The sequence below is a fragment of the Theropithecus gelada genome, chromosome 4, assembly GCF_003255815.1.
Source record: "Theropithecus gelada isolate Dixy chromosome 4, Tgel_1.0, whole genome shotgun sequence".
NCBI classification, from domain to species: domain Eukaryota; kingdom Metazoa; phylum Chordata; class Mammalia; order Primates; family Cercopithecidae; genus Theropithecus; species Theropithecus gelada.
This window is the reverse complement of record NC_037671.1, coordinates 19,011,081-19,030,745: the sequence shown is the minus strand read 5'-3', so window position 1 is coordinate 19,030,745 and position 19,665 is coordinate 19,011,081. Positions and strand designations below refer to the sequence as shown.

The window sequence follows — 19,665 nt, the reverse complement described above, 5'->3', positions numbered from 1 at the left end:
TTCCACCTTTACACACAGGTATCAAAAGCACCTTTGCAGCCATTCACATTAAAGGCACCCATTGGCTGTCCCAGGCCATCAAAAAAATATTATTATGCACCATTTATACCAGTTTGCCAACTTGGATTTTTTTTTCTTTCTTACAAGAAACCATAGTGACACTGTAAATCATTGAGGGTGTTGATATCTTTTAAGACATACTTTGATAACATTCTGGAATATGCCATTTTATAAAGCAGGGAAAGGTGCCACTTGGAGTGTATCCAGGAGGCAGGAATGCCCTGCAAGGTCAACTTTTCCTTTTCAGCGATGTTCATAGTAACTGTTTATATATTCTAGACTTACAGACATGGTCTTCAGATAATGTAATGAGTACTTGTTAATCAAAACTCCCATAACTCAAGAAGGTTTTTGCAGGTCAAATAGGTTGGAGTAAAAATATACATATATGTAACTCTTTACAATACCTGAGAACAAAATTCATCAAAATATGCTCCTGTTTTGCCCCAGTTCAACTACAATTTCATAGAGGTCTTTTAGGAAACTCTGTGCCTTCCAGTTGTCCCCCAAATATCTGGCAATTGTATGTGCCTTCTCAACTTTCAACCATAATAAACTGATGACAAAGAATCACCAGTTCAAACAAACAAATCATTCATGGTGAGGTCTGTATTTAGTGGACTGTGTCTAAGAAAGAATGTGTTAATCTGAAGACCCAAAACTTGGTTACCATTTGATACAATGTTTCGGTTTATAACATTTTGTCATCTATTGCTTGAGCTTGCTGGGAATTGGTTGGAAGCAAATCTTCCTGAAGAACACACAATTGGTCAATCAAAGGACCCGAATGTCCCTCCTTTGGGGAAGTTTTGGTGGTAACCATGACTAAGACTAATGTCAATCATTGAGTGACAGGTTCTGGGAATCCTTACCCATCACCCTTCCCAGTGGGAGTGTATTCCTTCAGGAGCTTCCTGGAAGGTGATATGCTAGTCACAAAGTTTTGGATTGTTTTGGACCTGCAGGAGAGTTGGTCACACAGGTGAGTCCTTGTGGGGACAGTAATTCTCCGTGTAGCAGTGGAGGAGAAAAGGGAAAGGAGAGGGAAGGAGTGTGACCAAATCACTGGGGCTTTTTCAAGCAAAACAAGGCCTCTTCTTCCTCATCATCCCTCCTGGATTCCAATTCAAAGGCCTGGAGCTCATGTGATCATGTGACTGCAATTCTTTTTTTTTTTTTTTTTTGACACCTGTATGGGTGTGTGTTCTTTTTTTTTCTTTTGAGACAGAGTCTCACTCTGTTGCCCAGGCTGGAGTGCAGTGGTGCGATCTCGGCTTACCACAACCCCTGCCTCCCAGATTCAAGCAATTCTCCTGCCTCAGCCTCCCAAGTAGCTGGGACTGCAGGCATGTGCCACCATGCCCAGCTAATTTTTGTAGTTTTAGTAGAGACAGGGTTTCACTATGTTGGCCAGTCTGGTCTCAAACTCCTAACCTCATGATCTGCCTGCCTCGGCCTCCCAAAGTGCTGGGATTACAGGCATGAGCCACTATGCGTGGCCATGTGACTACAGTTCTACTGCTCTTCACCATGTCCTGCTCAGTCTAGAACACGCTGTACAGACCTGGGCGTGGCTGCTCTTTCTGGGGGATGCTGGCAGTCCATGGCTGGAGCTTGTCAATCATCTGCAAGAACTGAAATCCCTCAGGTATCCAAGGTACTTACTGGGCCCAAGTATCAAAAAGACAGGATTTACACACCAGCTTTCCTTCCTCCATTTGTATTCCGACCCCACAGAGGCTTCCGCAGTGACCCTCTTCTTATATTTTCTCAGCTTTGCTTTCTGCCCTAGTTCTTCCAGCTCTTCCCCTTGTTACATTATTCATGGCTTTTATTTCTCACTTAGTAATTTATTTTAATTTTTATTCGTGTTTTTATGCTCACTTAACCCAGGTCCTTATCTTGAAAAATGACTACTCTGGAGTGACCAGAGAAGGAAGAAGTAGTAAGCTATTAGTCCTTTTTAAACCAAGACAATTCCAAGATTATTGCATTAAAAAATTTTTTCAACAGCTGCAACAGAGTTTGCCCTTAAACAGTGGTTCTTAACCTGGGCTACACATTGGAACCATTTGGGCAGTTTTGGAAAAAAAATCCCGTTGCCTGGGTCTCCCCTCCAGAGATTCTGTTTTAATTGGCCCGAGGTAAGACTTGGGCCCCGGGAGTTTTAAAAGCTGCCCGGGTGATTCTAATGTGCAGCCAGGGTGGTGTGTCCTTCCCACAGACAACGCTGCAGAAGCGAGGCTGCCTCAGAAGTTCAGACCCCCTCCCCCTCCTCTTTCTGCACAATGATCGTCCTTGCAGATTTCCTCATAAGTGAGAGAAGCGGGGCTCATGTCCTTGCCCCACCACTGCGTTACCCTGGGTCAGGGCCTTTATCCTTGTGAGTCTCAGTTTCTTCCTCAGTAAGAGTAACAAACTCAACCCTGATGAGGCTGCAAGCTGGACCCACCCACGATGCTGCAGGTTAGAACTCCTGGTCAGCAGTGCACAGGGTCAGGATGAGCTCAGGAGAAATGGAAGAAAACTGAACCAATTAATGGTGCCTGTGGCCACGCGGAGACCCTGTTTCTACCACCAATATGCCCCTGATGTTGGCACTGAAGAGAAGATACCTTTTAGGACCCCAGACTGACTCTTTCCAGCTTCTAGCTCTCAGAACCTCTGTGATTCACCTCTGTGGGCACCAGGTAAGTGTTCAGAAAGCCTTCCTTGACCACCAACATGTACATCAGCAAAGTTTTCGACTCCGTCACACAGGTCTTGAGGTGGTCCAGCTGAATTCTTTCCTCCCCTGGTCATGACATGCACTCTAGAATTGGAGGGAAACCAGCATGTGCCAGGGAAGCCAGCTAGGGAGGGGACAGAAACTCCCGTTTCTTCTCTGCTTAGGGGCCTTCAAGTAAGTGCCCTTCCGCCATGAAGCAGAGGGTCGATGAACACAGACAAGGCACTAATGCAGATTTCCTATAAAGACCTTCATTAGAGAAAACAGAGCTGGATCTTCTAACCAGATCCCAGCGATGTCTCCCCTTGCAGTAAGATGATGCTTTGCTTTACACAGATCCTTTGCCAAGAAGCAGATGTGTTTAATATAAAAGAAAGAAGAGAATAGGAGAGAGAAGACATTGTCATGCATGAATTTACCGTTCCGTGACACTCAAAACTCATTTCCTCTCAGGGCATTTGTCCTTGCTTTTCTCCTCCTGGGATACTTGTAGTTCACTCCTTCTGTGCTCAAGTATCATCTCCTTACCACCCCCCGTCCCTTCTTATCCCCTTGCTCTGCTATTTTTCTTTGTCACAATGACCACTACCACTACTTACCATGATATTATTTATTTATCTGTTACTTGCTTACTAGACCCTGAGCTCCATGAGGATTTTACTTATCTTGTTTATAGCTCTGCTCCGGTGCCCGGCAAAAAATACAAGCAAAGAGCATGAATGAATGAACGAGCATGTGCATGAAACCTTGGGAGGCAGAGCGTCTGCTTTCACGGGTCCCACACAACACGGCTCCTGCGCCACTGACAGCGCCCTTGCTCCCTGAATGGGCTGAGTCCTTCTCCATAGGATTTACCACCTTCTGACTGACTTTGCTATTTGTTTACTTCCTATCTTCCCCGCTGGAATGTAAACTCCACAAAGGAAGGGACTTTTGTTTTCATTTTTACTAGCCTTTGCTTTATTCCCAAAGTCAGGATGGCACCTGGCAATGTAGTGGGACTTTAATAAATATCTATTGTCAAAGAAACGATTACCTCACCAGGAGAAGGTGACGCCAATCAATCTCTGGCAAAAGTGGTGTTTTTCAAGTGCCTCCTTTGTCATCAGCCCCCGGTTTTCTTTTGTTTTCTTGTTTTTTTTTTTTTACCTCTTTATTCTTCTTGAGAACACTGCCTCCATCCATAGTTCCCAGTGGCTGTTAACCCCTCCCTCTCTTCCCAACCACATGCAGCAGGTCTCCACATCAGTCTTTGACAACACCTCTGCGTTCCCTCTGTACTTTGCTCTTGCTGTTTCATCTTTGAATGCTTTTCTTTCCCCATCCACTAAAAGTCTCCTTATCCCTCTGAGCCAGCTTTTTCCCGGAGCCTTTTCCTGACCCCCAGCCAGAAGTGCACTTTTCCTTCTCTGAATCTCTACAGGACTTGGTACCTCTCAAGTGGTACCTAGGACACATTAGAAGACATGATCAGATCTTTGGAGATTATGTCAGTTACACTGTAACCCAAAACTGTAACCCTAAGACAAGAAGGGGCAGGCTCAGTGGCAGGGAGTTAGCTGCCAGCTTACTCTCATGCTCACACAAGAACCTTCAGGCATCACCAACATCTTTCCACCTACATCGCGGAGGCCATTTCAGACGGGGCCGCACTGCCTCATCTATCCTGAAGCTTTGGAAAATCCCAATGGCTGGCTACGTGCAGGGATAGAAGCAGAAGATCGCAGAACTTCCCCAAACTGCGGCTCCCACTTCTCTCCCTCCAGCCCCTAACCTCTACCCCAGCCTCTCAATCCCGGGAGGAAGGTCTCAGGACCAGAGGACTTTGGTTTTCTCTTTCAGACTCCTCCAACCTTCTTTCCCTCCTCCAGAAGCCCAAATTCTGGCACTCTCTCACAACCTGCAGACAACTCTATGAGCAAGCATCCTCCCTCCTCTACTCATCGGATTAGTATTTCAACACTTCATTTCCTGGTAGCCAACAGCTTACATTGTGAACTGTAGATTTCTACAGATTCAAAAGCCTAAGCCTTCTGAAGACAGAGTTGCCCACTTAAAACTGACTGTGGAATTAGGGGTCTCTAATATGAGTTATTTCAACACCTCCCTGATGCTTTTTCTCCCCTGCCTCTCCATCTGCAATTTTTGCAGGAAGCGTGATGCAGTCAAGAATGTGGGTGGTGAACCTGGGAGGTGGAGCTTGCGGTGAGCTGAGATCGCGCCACTGCACTCCAGCCTGGGTGACAGAGTGAGACTCCATCTCAAAAAAAAAAGAATGTGAGTGGACATTTCTATCTTTTCAAGAAAACTGTTATTGGGAGTGGGAACTAGTGATGAGTGACAAGATTTTGGATTTTGATAGATGAAATGTTTTCAGACTTAAAGATTATTCAGGTCAAGCAGACTTCCTTTATGCTTCTTCAGAGGCAAATTTAATGTCTCCATATTGTTATTTCTACTTTTTATGCCCTAGCCAGTTTTTACCCTTATATGTAGTCTCTCACCCACTCACAAGTTGCATTCTCAGGGGGCATATTTTTCAGAGAAACAACAGTAATAAGGTTTGTGTGCTATCCTGTAATATCCCATTTTGCTAATATAACTAAATTCAATATTATTCATGTATTCACGAATTCACTTATTCATTCATTCACTTAATAAATATGCATTGAGCCAGTGCAATGGCTCGTGTCTATAATCCCAGTACTTTGGGAGGCTGAGGTGGGAGGTTCCCTTGAGGCCTGGAGTTCAAGACTAGCCTGGGCAGCATAGCAAGACCCTGTCTTTACAGAATAATAATAATAAGAAGAAGCCAGGTGTGGCAGTACACATCTGTAGTCTCAGCTACTCGGGAGGCTGAGGCAAGAGGATTTCTCAAGCCCAGGAGGTCAAGGCTGCAGTGAGCTATGATCATGCCACTTCACTCCAGCCAGGGCAACAGAGTGAGACACTGTCTCTAAATATATATATACACACACACACACACACACACACACACACATACATACATACACATACACACATACACACACGTGTGCATTGAGCAACAACTATATGTCAAGCACCGTGCTGGACAGTGGGGTCCAATGGTGAGCAAGAGGGACACAGGTCCTGCTGTCATTGATCTTACATGGAGGTGAAGGGAGCCAGATAATAATGACCTGCAATAAACATACAATTATAGACTAGAATAGATGCCCTAACTTGAGGGAGTCTACTTTAGACAAGACAGTCAGGGGAAAAAAATCTTGATTTTTGAGCTAAGAAAAAAAAAAGAGCTGAGTTCAAGGAGCCTTCCAGGCAGAAGGTACAGCAGATACAAAGGCCCCAATGCAAAAGATGACTCATGTGTTGGACAAACAGAAAGAGGCCAGTGTGACAGAAGCTTGGTGAGCTGGCTGCCCTGGGAAGAGGGGTCTGCAATTGCCTTCTGGTTTCCAGGCACATGAGAAGCCTTCCCGTTTTCAACACAACTCCCTGACTTGCTTGAATGGGTGGTATATTCATTTATTCCAGAATGCCTGTACTTCAGATATTCCAAGCATTAATATGAACCCCTCCTGGTTAAAAAAAAAAAAAAAAAAAAAAATTTGCTCAGGGAGGCTAAAATTCTTTGCCTCATGAAACCTTCTTACAGCCAAAGTCACATTTTTCTCAACATAGGAGACTCGAGTTTCTTGCTGGTACATTATTGGGGTCCGCAAAGTACAAAGTAGGATCTGAATTGATAACAAACACAGCTGCTGTCCTTGGATCATACAGACTCTAAATGTGGTCTTGGAGGAGTAATGAGCGTGTTCTGAAACGTGGTCTTGCCCTTCACATAATCACCAGTACAACAGCGATGCCACATGCTGTATTCAGAGATAACCGTATTTTTCTGTCTTTTATATCTCTTGAATCTTTTGTCATGCAACAAAAGCAACATAAAATTTGGCTCACCACTACTGTCCTGTATTTCAGATTAGTAAGAGATAATTCATTGGCATAGTCCCTGGCAAATGCTCAGTTAACATTAGTTGTAGTCATTATCAGACAAAAAGGACAAATCACAACTTAACTCTGAAGATTTTAGGTGCTCAAAGGACAAAGCCCTCTTAAATTTACCCAAGTGAAATCTTCAATCATTTTTCTTTGAGAAGGAAACTACAACCTTCAAATTGTGCGTAAGCACATTTCCTTTTGAAGCTCAAAATAATCCTGTATTTTCAAAACAAAGCAATTAGGCCTCCATCATTAAATGTGGCTTTGTTTACTTGTGTGGTTTCCTTTCATTCTTGTAGGTCAAATGTTATTATCATCATAGTTGACTCAACCTTTTTTAAAGCTTAATTCGGTTTTAAAAACCTAATCTGTTCCATTCCAGATCTTTCTCAACAAAAGTCTCAACCTCACTCACGGTGGGAAGTTTGTAGGCTTAACAAACCTTTTGTTTGGTGGAAGGAAAAACAAAAATACCACGCCCACCTCTGAGGTCTGGCTCAGAGGAAAACTGCTCTGCCCTGCTTCCTCTCTGACCGCTTGTGTGTAACAGGGATGTGGCATGAGTCGACATTAGCGTGCTCTGTGCTAAGATGCATCAGATGTCGTGGGGCCCTTGGGAGTCTTGGACTAGAGGCTGCAGATAGGATGTGGGGACAAGCAATGTAATGAACCCACGAATCTTCAATCATGCAATAAGCTGTTATACCACAAAGAACTATGACCTAGGAGGTGAAACATACCACGAGGTGTTTAGCGAGACTGAGAATCTTGTTGTCATGTTATGTTCATGTCGTGTTTGGAACAGGAGAGAAAGGGCAGGGTAAGTGTCCCCTTATGAAGGCCAGAATTGTGCGGGGCTTTCATCATATCAGATGGTGATTATGTGTGTACCCAGCTATCTCCCTCCAGAGCCCACTGGAGGAAGAGTCTTATGTTATTCATCCTGTGTCTCCAGAGTTTATTACAGTGTCTGTGCTCAAGAAATACATGTCCAGTGAATGAATTTTATTATTATCATTGTTATTATTATTATTTGAGACAGAGTCTCGTTGTCACCCAGGCTGGAGTTCAGTGGAGCGATCTTGGCTCACTGCAGCCTCCGCCTTCTGGGCTCAAGCCCAGCCTCCTGCCTCAGCCTGCCTCCTGCCTCAGCCTCCCAAGTAGCTGGGATTACAGGCATGCGCCACCATGCCTGACTAATTTTTGTATTTTTAGTAAAGACAGGGCTTCACCATGTTGGCCAGGCTAGTCTTGAACTCCTGACCTCAGGTGATTTCCCTACCTCCACCTCCCAGAGTGCTGGGATTACAGGCATGAGCCACTAAGCCTGAATTTAGTGAATTTAACTTCTAATGAATTTAACTTCTAATGAATGACTTTAACTTCTAAAACACTTTCATATATTAGCACCAGCCTGGTTGTCTTCCACAGAACTGAATCAGTAGCTTAGTGAGAGTGAACTCTCAAATATAGATGTCTCTGTTTACTGTGACAAAGACAAAAAATGCATTCACAGCAAAGTCTGCCAAGCAGGGTAGAGGACACACCATCCATACTCTTAAATGCAACGACTTGCAGTTCAGTATAACCACCTAACATCCGGCCTTCTCAGCATTTTTCACACCATGACGTACGCAGCAAATGAAATCTGTACAGCAAACTGGGATAAACCACTAAGGCTGCTCTTGGCAGGAGGAGACTGCCCTGAGGGTTCCAGGTGCTCCAAGCCCCACTGGCCTCTAGGGAAATTACACTGGGGTGGACACCCACTCCAACGCTTCTAGCAAGCCTGTGGCCTGGAATAGCATAGTGGCCAGGATGCTCAGTTGAACTTGTAAAAATGAGCCAGCTGTGACTCCTGAACATAAAATCCAAGATCCTGGTACAATCTATTTCTACACTACTGGCACCATCTCTTGCCCAGTCACTTAATAAAGATAACCAGTAGGTGGACAAGTGCCTTCGGTTCAGGGCCTAGAAGGGCTGGGCATGGCTGGCTAGCTGGGAAATGTAGGTTGCACAAAAAATCCCTAAAGATACTCACACTACTTTATAGTTGTATTAATGCTTTATGGTGTATAAAAAGCTTTTATTGTATTATACGTCAATTGATAATAAAATATAATCTGGAACAGGCAGAGTGAAAAACAAAAAATAAAAAGACTCATATCCATTCCTCTTAAAGTGTCAGATGTTCACCAGAAGGAAGATATTTTTAGTTTACAAATAAAAAATTTTCACAAACTTGGACCCAACTTTCCAATCACTAACAGAGATAAGGGGTATGAGAAATGGACATATGGCTGCAGTAAGAAGTCACAGCCAGGCAAAGAGAGAAGATGCAGACAAACACGCAGAAATCTGGGAGGCAAGCACCTATGGTCCCAGTCACTTGAGAGGCTGAGGCAGGAGAATCGCTTGAGCCCAGGAGGTGGAGGCTGTAGTGAGCTATGATCGCACTGTTGCACTCCAGACTGGACAACAGAGTGAGACCCTGTCTCCAAAAAAAGAGAAAAGAAAAAATAGAAACAGCTCCATGTACTTAAGCTGATATTGAGAACATTGTTGTATTAACACAGGACTCTAGAATAATAGATATTAATATGAATGAATTGAGACCTTGTAGTAATCTGTTTTGCATTGCTTTAAAGGAATACCAGAGACTGGGTAATTTATAAAGGAAAGAGGTTTATTTGGCCCACAGTTCTGCAGGCTCTACAAGCGTGGCACCAGTATCTTGCTGCACTTCTGGTGAAGGCCTCAGGAAGGTTGTCCTGCTGGAAGGTGAAGGGGAGCCAGCATGTCACATGGCGAGAGAGGGAGCAAGAGATAGGGGAGGAGTTCCTGGCTCTTTTAAACAGCCGGATCTGGCGTGAATTACTAGCGTGAGAACTCACTCATTATTGCAAGGACAGCACCAAGCTATATCATGAGGGATCTGCCCCTGTCACTCAGACACCTCCCACTAAGCCCATCTCTCACACTGGAGGTCACATTTCAACATAAGATTTGGAGGAGCACACATGCAAACCATATGAGGAAGAGGTTAGATTGTGTTCTTCATACTATGTTTAAGAATGCTTGGAAGCACGGGGTGCATTTTAGAGAGCTTTCCATTTGAAGTCTTTTAAAAAATCATTTCTTGAAGATAGAAACCCTGAGCCACATAGAAAAGTCAGCAATCAGCTCCTTTCTAAAGAGCTCCAGATAATCAGAATTTTGTAGTATATGGTTTTATTTTTCACTGTATTTGTTTAGTAGAGTTTTATGTTCTGTTTATCTTAATAGCCAATATAGAACATGATTTCTATTTTTCCTCTATTTTTGTATAAATGCTCTACATTTAATTGCTATTTATTTAAATAAACCTTGATTGACTATGAATGGCCCTTAACTAGATATTTTTAAAGTCTCCTCACCCCTGTTCCAGATAATGAAACCACAGTATCCTACCTATTTTTAGCATCCATTGGGAACTTAGCAACAGTTCTCAGGTCTTCGTCTAACATAATTCAATACTTACCATAGAAAGAGTGGGCTCTTGTATGTCAGTTAGATTTCCTATTGCTTGGATACACTTATCCAACTGACAAAATAACTTTTCCCTTTGAGAAAATCAAGTTTTCCCAGTATTCCTACTAAACAGATGTGAAATATTCAGATCTGTTAAAAATAAAGAGCAACGTATGAGTATACAGTTTTGTAGGCTTCAAAATGCGGCACTGGTTACAGAAGACGTTCAGCAAATTCTATTCAAACATTCCAATACAAGCTGGATGTGAAGAAGTGCTCAGACATTCTTCACTCCAGAAAAGGTATCAAGAAAGGGAAGAACCAGGAGGCAGTGGCTCACTCCTGTAATCCCAGCACTTTGGGAGGCCGAGGAGGGAGGATTGCTTGAGTCTAGGAGTTCAAGACCAGCCTGGCCATCATAATAAGATGCTGTCTCTACAAAAAATAAAAAAGAAGATGCAGGCAAACACACAGAAATCTGGGACTCATAAGGAGGTGACTACCTGTCATTCTAGCTACTCAGGAGGCTGAGGCAGGAGGATCACTTGAGACCAAGAGTTCAAGGCTACAGTGAGCTACGATCATGCCACTGCACTCCAGCCTAGATGACAGAGTGAGACCCTGTTTCAAAAAGAAAGAAAGGGAAGAGATGCTAATGAGCACCCACGGGGTGCCAGGCACAGAGATTGATATTGATTCCTAAACATTTGTGTGTGGAAAGTGAATATCCAAGTTATACGTGTGAGAAAGTCAAAATTAAGAAAAGTGATATAATGAGCCAAAACTTGACAACCAGAAGATGGACGGAATCATTCCCAATGAAGTGACCAGAGACAGGAACCCAACAAACCCAGGGGAGACCATCTGGTCACCTCCACTGAAGGCATTCACAGATAGCTTCTTTTTCATGGCTAAAGAATGAAATTCAATGAAGGGAGGAGGTGATAAAACACACATGTAAGGGCACCACTGCTAAGACTCTCCATCCAGTACTTTGCCCGTAATTATCCTAGAACAATGGCACCCAGCTTCCCCAGGGAATGTCATGAAGTGGGAGGCAGAATAAAATTGTAAGAGCCTCTGGGAGCTGCTGAGCAGAGAAGCAACTTGAAGAACAACCAGTGAGATTTTAGGGTTTGCTGGAAGATAGTGAAGGTCTAGCAGTGAGAGACCTCTTCTCTCGGACAGTCCTTGATAAGTCAACTATTTCCTCCTTAGAGGATCCTTGTTTCATTAGGTTTTTATGCAATTGTTTATTTGTAAATATGAATAATACCTGACTGAATAGTGTTTGACCCTATCAGAAATAATAGCATCTTCCTTTTACTATTTCATTCAGGTAGATGTAAAGCCCAGTGTTTTTTAATAAGCTGGAGGATATACAATTCTGTAGCAAATTCAAATTTCTCATGCTCTTAACTCAGGACTGCCAAATATGGGGCATTCTTTGTTTTGTCCGGAATTTAGTGTTTGTCTTGAGCCTGTATGTTTTCTGATAGCAGAAATGACTTGATTTGATTAATTCAGTATTCTTAGCCCTTTTAGCTTTAAACTCTGTCCATTCAGAACTTGTTCCTCCCACTCCTTGGGGTGCCATCTAAATTCTGAGACGTTGATGAAAAATCAAGGCAGTGTGGGCTTGTGTAAATGCCATCATGTGCTAGTCCACCCACATTTGCTGACTGTGATGTGTCCCTTTGCCACACTGCACTGTGCTTACACACTCTGTCACTCAACCTTTTGCCTTTACCAATCTCTAGGACCCTTGAGAAAACACTGCTGCTCTTGTTCCTATAGGGGAGGGGAAACCTGTTTCCTTTATCCTCTTATGTTCAGTGACTTGGGCCCTGCGAATTAAACTGACAAAAGATAGATTAACAGAAGAAAAGCATACATATTTAGTTTGAGGTTAGTATTTTAATTTTTGTTATATGTGCATAGCAGTCTCACAGAAAAGACAGTGAAAACCCAAAGAAGCTGTGAGGCCTCAGAGCTTATAGACCATTTTAACAAAGAGCAATACATTTGTGGAGAAGTGACAAGACAAAGGGAGAGGTTTTGGGCTTCTAGGGGTGACAAATTGTGGGAAGGCAACCATATGAGAAGAAACAAATGGAAGATCTGTTCTGTTCAGTAAGGTTTGTTTCTGCAGATCTGAGCTGGCACCATCCCCCATGATAAGAGTTCTCTTTCTTTATGGGAGAGGAGAGTGGCGACACCCTGATAGAGGGAAATTTATACTCTGCTTTTAGGCAGAAAGGGGAAGGGTAGGGAGCTTTTCCTGCATCTGCCGTTTTTCATTTGCCTTCAACTCAAAATAATCCTTATGCCAATGTGGCATATTTTTGGGTGGCTTATTCTGATCTCCATCAGCACAATTGGTGGTTTGCATAGGGTTCATGTAATACCACCTCGAACCTGTCTCCCATGCTGTCATCTCTTCTTTTGTTGCCTATATCACCGTGGAGCAGGAGACATTAGGGGTTCTTAGTTCCACTCAGAGCCCCAAGGGAAATTCAGAGCACAAAATCCCCAAACCAGTCTGGGTCTTCCCCTACACCCTTCCTTCCAGACTGAGCCTGAGGCAGCAGGATACAGATCCCCATCACTGCCCTTCTCTCTTATTCTCTTCCCTGACTCTTCTTCCTGTCCCCAGATAGACTCAAAACTTATGGGCTGAGAAAATTGGCTCTTATATCCTTATGATCAAGCATTTTCCCCGAATCTGTCACTTATGGCAGAAATATTTGCTTTTGATACCCAAGAGCCAGGCCTTGAGACACAAAATCCCTTTCTGACAACTCATTATATCTTCTGGGAGTTTGAAAGTTTCTATTGAACCTCAAAAGTGAAAAAGTGATATTCTGAATCTAAGTTGTTCTGTTATGGCCTTCCTTCATTGAAGCAATAAGTCCAGGCTCCCTGAAAATATGACCCTTGATAATCCTGGAAAGAGACAAGTGAGGTTTTCCCATAAATAACTCAGCACAAAATGCTATGCCTGAATCCAGCCTCTCATGCATCTGAGCCTCTGGGGCTGCTGAGGCCTCCAGGTGCTGGCTCCAGCTTTCTCAGTCTCCCCCCACCCCAAAGCTGGCACCCAAGCTTGGACTTTTAGCAGTCATTGTGTCACAAGGGTGGAGAAGACATCTCTCTGCTTCGTATTATGTCCAATTATTACCCAGCCTGACCATGCTTCTCTTCAAAATGCTGAGATCAGGAGCTGACATCCTCCAGGGAACATGTCCCCCCACAAGGTCCAGCCAGCACCACGCCAGGCCATAGAGGCCTCCATATCCCTCTGCCTGATAACTTCATTATACGACTTCTTCTACTCCAACAGGTAACACCTCCACAAATATTACAACCTTAGGATCATTGACCCATAATTATAACAAGACCATTTCAACCAATGGGCTTATGGACTAAAGCTGGGAGCAAAAATTGAGCTATAATTTGAATCAAGAGGCATCAAGGGATTAGTTCAGCTCTTCAAGGGTACTAGGACTGTGGGCTACCTAAGTATCTAGATATCTATAGTCTTTCCATCCTTCCAGCCTCACAATAGAACCCCTGCTTTTTAAAGAACCATAAGACTATCAGGAATAAAAACTGTATTTCCCTACCTCTTCTGAAACCAGGTATAGCCAAGTAATTAAGTACTCGTCAATGAGCTGTATGACAACTTCAGTAAAACCTCTTTAAAAGAGATCATACACACATTGCTCCATCTTATCATCCCTCCCTTCTCTGCTACCTAAAATGAGGCTGTGATGGCTTTGGGACCATGAGGAAGAGAGTGGAGTAGTTTCCTGTAAGGAATCTTGTTTTTATAAAGGCTTTGTTGAAAGCCACAGGTGCACTGGGCTGCCTTCCTCTCGACTTTCTGTGTAAAGGAATACAACCTTCTGGGTTTCAGCCACTGCTCATTTGGCTCATCTGTCTTATGCAGCCAAATCAATTTCTCGTGTATGTAAATTATAACTAGGTCCAACTCTGCACGGGTTTTGGGCCAGGGTAGTTGAGGAGACTATCAGAGAGCAAGTTGAAGTTGTCACTTGTTAAGTAGCGATATTCATGAGTGACTCTTGAACTCAGCAACAGCTTAAAGAATCAGGCTGGGTGCAGAAAGGTTTTGATTCTGCAGCTCTGGAATGCACGTTTGATGGTGTCTTCTCCCTTTATTCTACCTTCTAGCAGTGAGAGGAATGGCTATGATTTAAAGGGTCTGTCTATTGTGCTTCAAGATGTCAAGTGCCCTTTTCCTGTGACTTGTGGGGATTTGCTGTGGTTGCCATAGAGACAAAGTGAATCCAAGTTCAGCCGCGATAGCGAAGCCCTTTTATTCAAAGGCACATATTTTGAAGAGCAAACCAGTACGTAAGATAGTAAGGTGACTCATCCTTCATTAGCACAGCGAAGCCTTCCTTCAGGATCTTAATGGATGTTATCCCAAGAAGCCTATAATTGTGAGGGAATTATGAAACGATTAATTAAATACATTTTCCCTACCTACCCAGCACTTGCCCTTCAGTAATTCTCTTCCAGAATTTTGAGGAGAAAAATTAAGTCATCAACTCACCAAATAAATAAATAAATAAATATTTTACCAACTAAGTACATCTAGGCTTTTTTTCTCTTTCACGCACTTGCGAGTTGTTCTCTGAACCAGCAGGTTGTGATGAAGGTTGTGCTGGACTTGGAGTTAGGAGATTCTGCCCTTAATTAACTGGATGGTTTTGGGTAGTACTGCTCTGGGTCCCAGTTTCTTGATCTGCAACATGAAGGGTAATGTGAGCTGCCCTCTAAGATTCCTTCCAAACCAAGGAACCCATCCTGATTTTCGTTTTAGTTCTCCTCTCAATCACAGCAGCTACCTTAATCAGGTTTCTTAGGCTCTACCTTCCCCAGCTAGAATGCAAGCTGGTGTAACAGGTACTCAATATATGTTTATATGACAAATTGAATGAATGAATGAATGAATCTGATTTTAAGACTGATTTACCTAAATGTTGTAGTTGTGTTGGTTTTTCACCTTAATCAGTCAGACTTAGAAATAAACTGTCACACCCAGATCAGTATGTATTGGAAGTGAGTTTGGAACCCAGACCCAAGGGCTCCCTTTTGCTTCCTGCCCGTATCCCCGCCCATTCCTTGTTGTACCTCAGTTGCAGACATCTTTGACAGTCTCAAGAACCCAGAGGTGCCTCTTTGTCTCTGCTTCTTCTGGAGACAAAATTACATTAATGAAAATAATAATTCCAGTTCTGGTCCCCACTAACAGCCACACTGAGCTCAAAGATTTAACAATCTCCTGCAGGCATTTTTCAAAGCTCATTTCTTCATGGAATCATTTTTCTTTGACAAAAGTAAAAAGAAAACAAAGTAATTTAAATTCCTTCACCACAGTTTCTGGAGAATTCTGGAGATTTCTGGAGAATTCTGGAGAAAAAGGGAAACCACACTGAAAAGGAAAGGGAAGCAGACAAGAGTTTAAATTCTGGGTCCCAGACAAGTGTTTGTGGGGCCCACTATGTACAGCACACCCCTTGGAAATGCCCATCCATGCCTTCTCTGGGACCTCTCTGTTTCTACTGCTCTCAAGTCTAGGAGAACCTAAAGAGCTAGATATGCCACAAAGAAGAGTGTGCTTCCCGCCTGAGCCCCTCTTCTTCCAAAGTCTAGGTCACCTGACCTCATGGTCACCTCTTGTTCCTGGAATTGGTAGGTCCTTCCGCAACAAGGTTGGATGAGACTAATTTTCCACAGGCCAAGTACTAGACTGTTCACTATTTCATTTCAGCTTTATAGTACCTAGCATGGAAGGTGTTACTGTGCTCCTTTACAGAGGAGGAAACAGGCCCAGAGAGGTTGCTTTCTTAAGCTCACCTCTCAGGGAGCCACAAGTGGCCAGTTTAACCCAAGTCTACTTGTCTCTGGAGCTGGCAGTCCTTACCATCCTGCTTCTCAGACGATCTCCAGAGCTGGCTGTGAGCCTGTCATTGGGCACCCAGACTTAGCTCTCATTCTCCATTTTTATCAATCTTTCCAGAGTTTGCTGGGCGCCACAGGGGTTGAGTGGTGGTGATAAATTTTTGGAGAAAAGTTTGACTCAGAAATCTCCTAATTTCTGATGGTTGTCTAAAGATCTAGTTAGCATGGTCACTTTCTTCTTCTTCTTTTATGTTTCACTATTTTTTTTAAGGTATAAAACATTTTTATGGTTCAAAATCAAAACTATATAAAAAACTTTCTCAGAAATATCTCACTTTTGTTCCTATCACCTCAGCTTCGTATCTCCTCAAATCTGTTAGAGGTGACTCCAGTTTCTGGTTTATTCTTCCCGTGTTTCTTTCTGCAAAAGAACAGGAACATATGCATAGAAGTATATGCATGAATAAGTAATATATTTATATGTGTATATTTACTTGCTTATTTTCTCTGCTTTCATATGCAAATACAGCATACCATATCACTGTTTCCCACCTTTTTCCACTTAGCGGTGTATCCTGGAGGAAACTCTGTTTACCCAACTCCTCCTCATTCTTTTCATGTGGCTGAGGACTCCATTGTGTGCTAGGGCCTTAGTATTTGCTTATGCCTCACTGATAGGCATTTGTATTTCCAATCCTGTGCTATTTCAAATAATTCTGCAATTAATGGAGTTGAGCAAACTTGTTTTGTACTGGCAGAGATGTGTTTTAGGGGGCTCCCTAGAAGCTGTGTCAAAGGATAAATGTGTATGGAATTATAACAGTTGTTGCTAAATTCCCCTCCACAGAGGTTGCAGCATTTTGCTCTTCCACCTGCAATGCGTGAAGTGCCAGAGGCTCCAAGTCCAGCCAGCAAAACACATTGTTCAACTCTTGGAGTATTCACTAATCTGTAGGTGAATAATATTTCAGAATATTTTAGTCTGAATCTCTCTTTCTTGTAAGCCTGGTTGATTATTTTTTTCATCTTAAAAGCCATTTCCTTTCTTATCCTGTGAATTGTCTATTCATGCATTTTGCCTGTATTTTTCTATTAGTTTTGTTGTTCTTCTTGATTTTTTTAGAGTGCTTCAACTATTAGGGAGCTTAGTCCTTACTGATATAAGTTGCAAAACTTTCTCCCAGTTTGTCATTTCTCTTTTGACTCTGCTTGTGGTCTATTTTGTCACAAAAAAGGTTTTATTTCTACTTGGGCAGGTATATTGGCTTTTTTTCTTTATTTCTTCTGAATACGGAGTCACAGAAAGGCTTTCCAACTGCTAGGTTGGAAATTCACCCAAGTTTTCTTGGAAAAATGAACAGGTTCAATTGTACATTGAGACTGCTAATCCATTTGGAGTTTTTCCTGGTATTCTGTGTGAAGTTTGGATACAATTTTATATTTTTCCAAATGACTTTTTAGTTGTCCCAATCCATTTTATTAAGAAGTCCAACTTTCCCCCAGTTATTTGAGATATCATCTTTATTGTGCAAAGGTGTTCTTGTGTCACTTTGTGGACTTTTAATTTTGTTCTATTTGTCTTTATATTCATTCTTATGACATTCTTAATGTAAGTTCAATAATTATCTACATTTGTGGATGAAGCGCCAGTCTTTACTAATTTTTCTCATTTTGTTGCCTTTCTGCATACACTCTGCTTTATTTTTATTGAAGTTAGAGTTCATGTATTTGGCAAGCAATAAGGACTTAACATGCTCCAAATACCATGGCAGGCAAAGCAGAGATGCTTGAGGAGCTCAGTGCCCAGGGGCTGAGACACACAGGTTGTCTTTCACAGGCTCATTTCTGCATAGCAATTATGGAACCTTCCCACGAAGACCCTCTAATATTTCCAAAAGCTATTATTGTATGTCTTCATTGAGTTCATGTTTTTTATCCACTAGAAATTTTTGACTAGGACACATATCTGCAGATGTTCAGGATAATTTTCCTACTAAGCTCTTTTGGTGGACACCCTGATAATAAGGCATCTTTGTATCAGGGCTGATTTTGCTACTTTCCCTTTGGATTCAAGTTGAGCAAGCTTCAGATAATGTCATCTAGTATCGCGGCAGAAGTCTGTTACTCTTACTCCAAGTGACAGTGAACTTTTTTCAAATATTCTCCTTCATATGATTTGATTTGTATACTCTTTCCAGCTTCTTCCCATTTGCCTGGGCCAGATCTTATGAGGCTTCAAGTCTCCATCTTGCTCTGTGGCCACAGTGTCCTACTAATGACACTCTTGAGTAACTCCAAACAAGTGTTTCTAGCTTCTTGGAAGTTGCTTCCCTCCTCTTCTCTCCCTTCTCCCTTCCTCTCTTTCTCCCAGCTTTTATGCTTTATTCATTGACTCACGATCCCAAAGTTTCACAGAAATTTGTGAGGAAATTACTCATAGTTTCACTTGAAAAACGTTTTTCAAGAGGCCAAAGAGAAGTTCATAGGGGTAAAATGGGGCATCCAGAAGATCAGTCTCTAAGGTAGATGCTAACTGGTCTTCAAAATCTCACTGCCCTCTCCTTCCCAGCCAAAACCCTTCTCCTCAGGTCCTGTAATCATCCTGTTCACTCCTTTGATGGGTTGACTTGCATCCCCCTGTGTTAGTCCATTTTGTGTTGCTATAAAGAAACACCTAAGGCTGGGTAATTTATAAAGAAAAGAGATTATTTGGCTAACGGTTCTGCAGACTGTACAAGAAGCATGGTGCCTCATTTGCTTCTAGTGAGGCCTCAGGAAGCTTACAATCATGGCAAAAGGTAAAGGAGAAGCAGGCATGTCACACGATGAAAGAGGGAACGAGAGAGGTGCCATGCTCCTTTAAACATCCCACTCTCACGTGAACTAACATAGTGAGAACTCATGCATTGCTGCAAGAACAGCACCAAGTCATTCATGAGGGATCTACCTTCATCACCCAAATGCCTCCTACTGGGTTGACCTTCAACACTGCAGATCACATGTTAACATGAGATTTGGAGGTGACAAATACTCAAACTATATCACCCTACAAAACATATGTTGAAGTTCTAACACTCTATACCTCATAATGTGACCTTATTTGGAAGCAGGGTCATTGCAGATGTAACTAGTTGGGTCCATCCTGGAACAGGGTGGACTCCTAATCCAATGGGGCTGGTGTCATTATAAGAAGTGGAGAGAATATGGCTGGGCGCAGTGGCTCATGCCTGTAATCCTAGCACTTTGGGAGGCCAAGACAGGTGGATTGACTGAGCTCAGGAGTTCGAGACCAGCCTGGGCAACATGGCGAAATCCCATCTCTACAAAAAATATGAAAAAAAAAATTAGCCAGGCATTGTGGTTCATGCCTGTAATCCCAGCTACTCAGGAGGCTGAGACACGAGAATTGCTTGAACCCAGGAGGCGGAGGTTGCAGTGAGCCAAGA

The 19,665-nt window shown here is 42.8% G+C and overlaps 1 long non-coding RNA gene across 1 annotated transcript; it reads right to left on the bottom strand.

Moving 5' to 3' along the window:
* Positions 1-1,764: 1,764 nt before the first annotated feature.
* On the bottom strand, positions 1,765-7,419 carry LOC112622084. Its single transcript, XR_003118935.1, has 2 exons — positions 7,215-7,419; positions 1,765-3,127 (listed from the first exon to the last, which is right to left on the bottom strand). It is a non-coding gene; the product is annotated as an uncharacterized LOC112622084 (long non-coding RNA).
* Between the last annotated feature and the right edge of the window lie 12,246 nt (positions 7,420-19,665).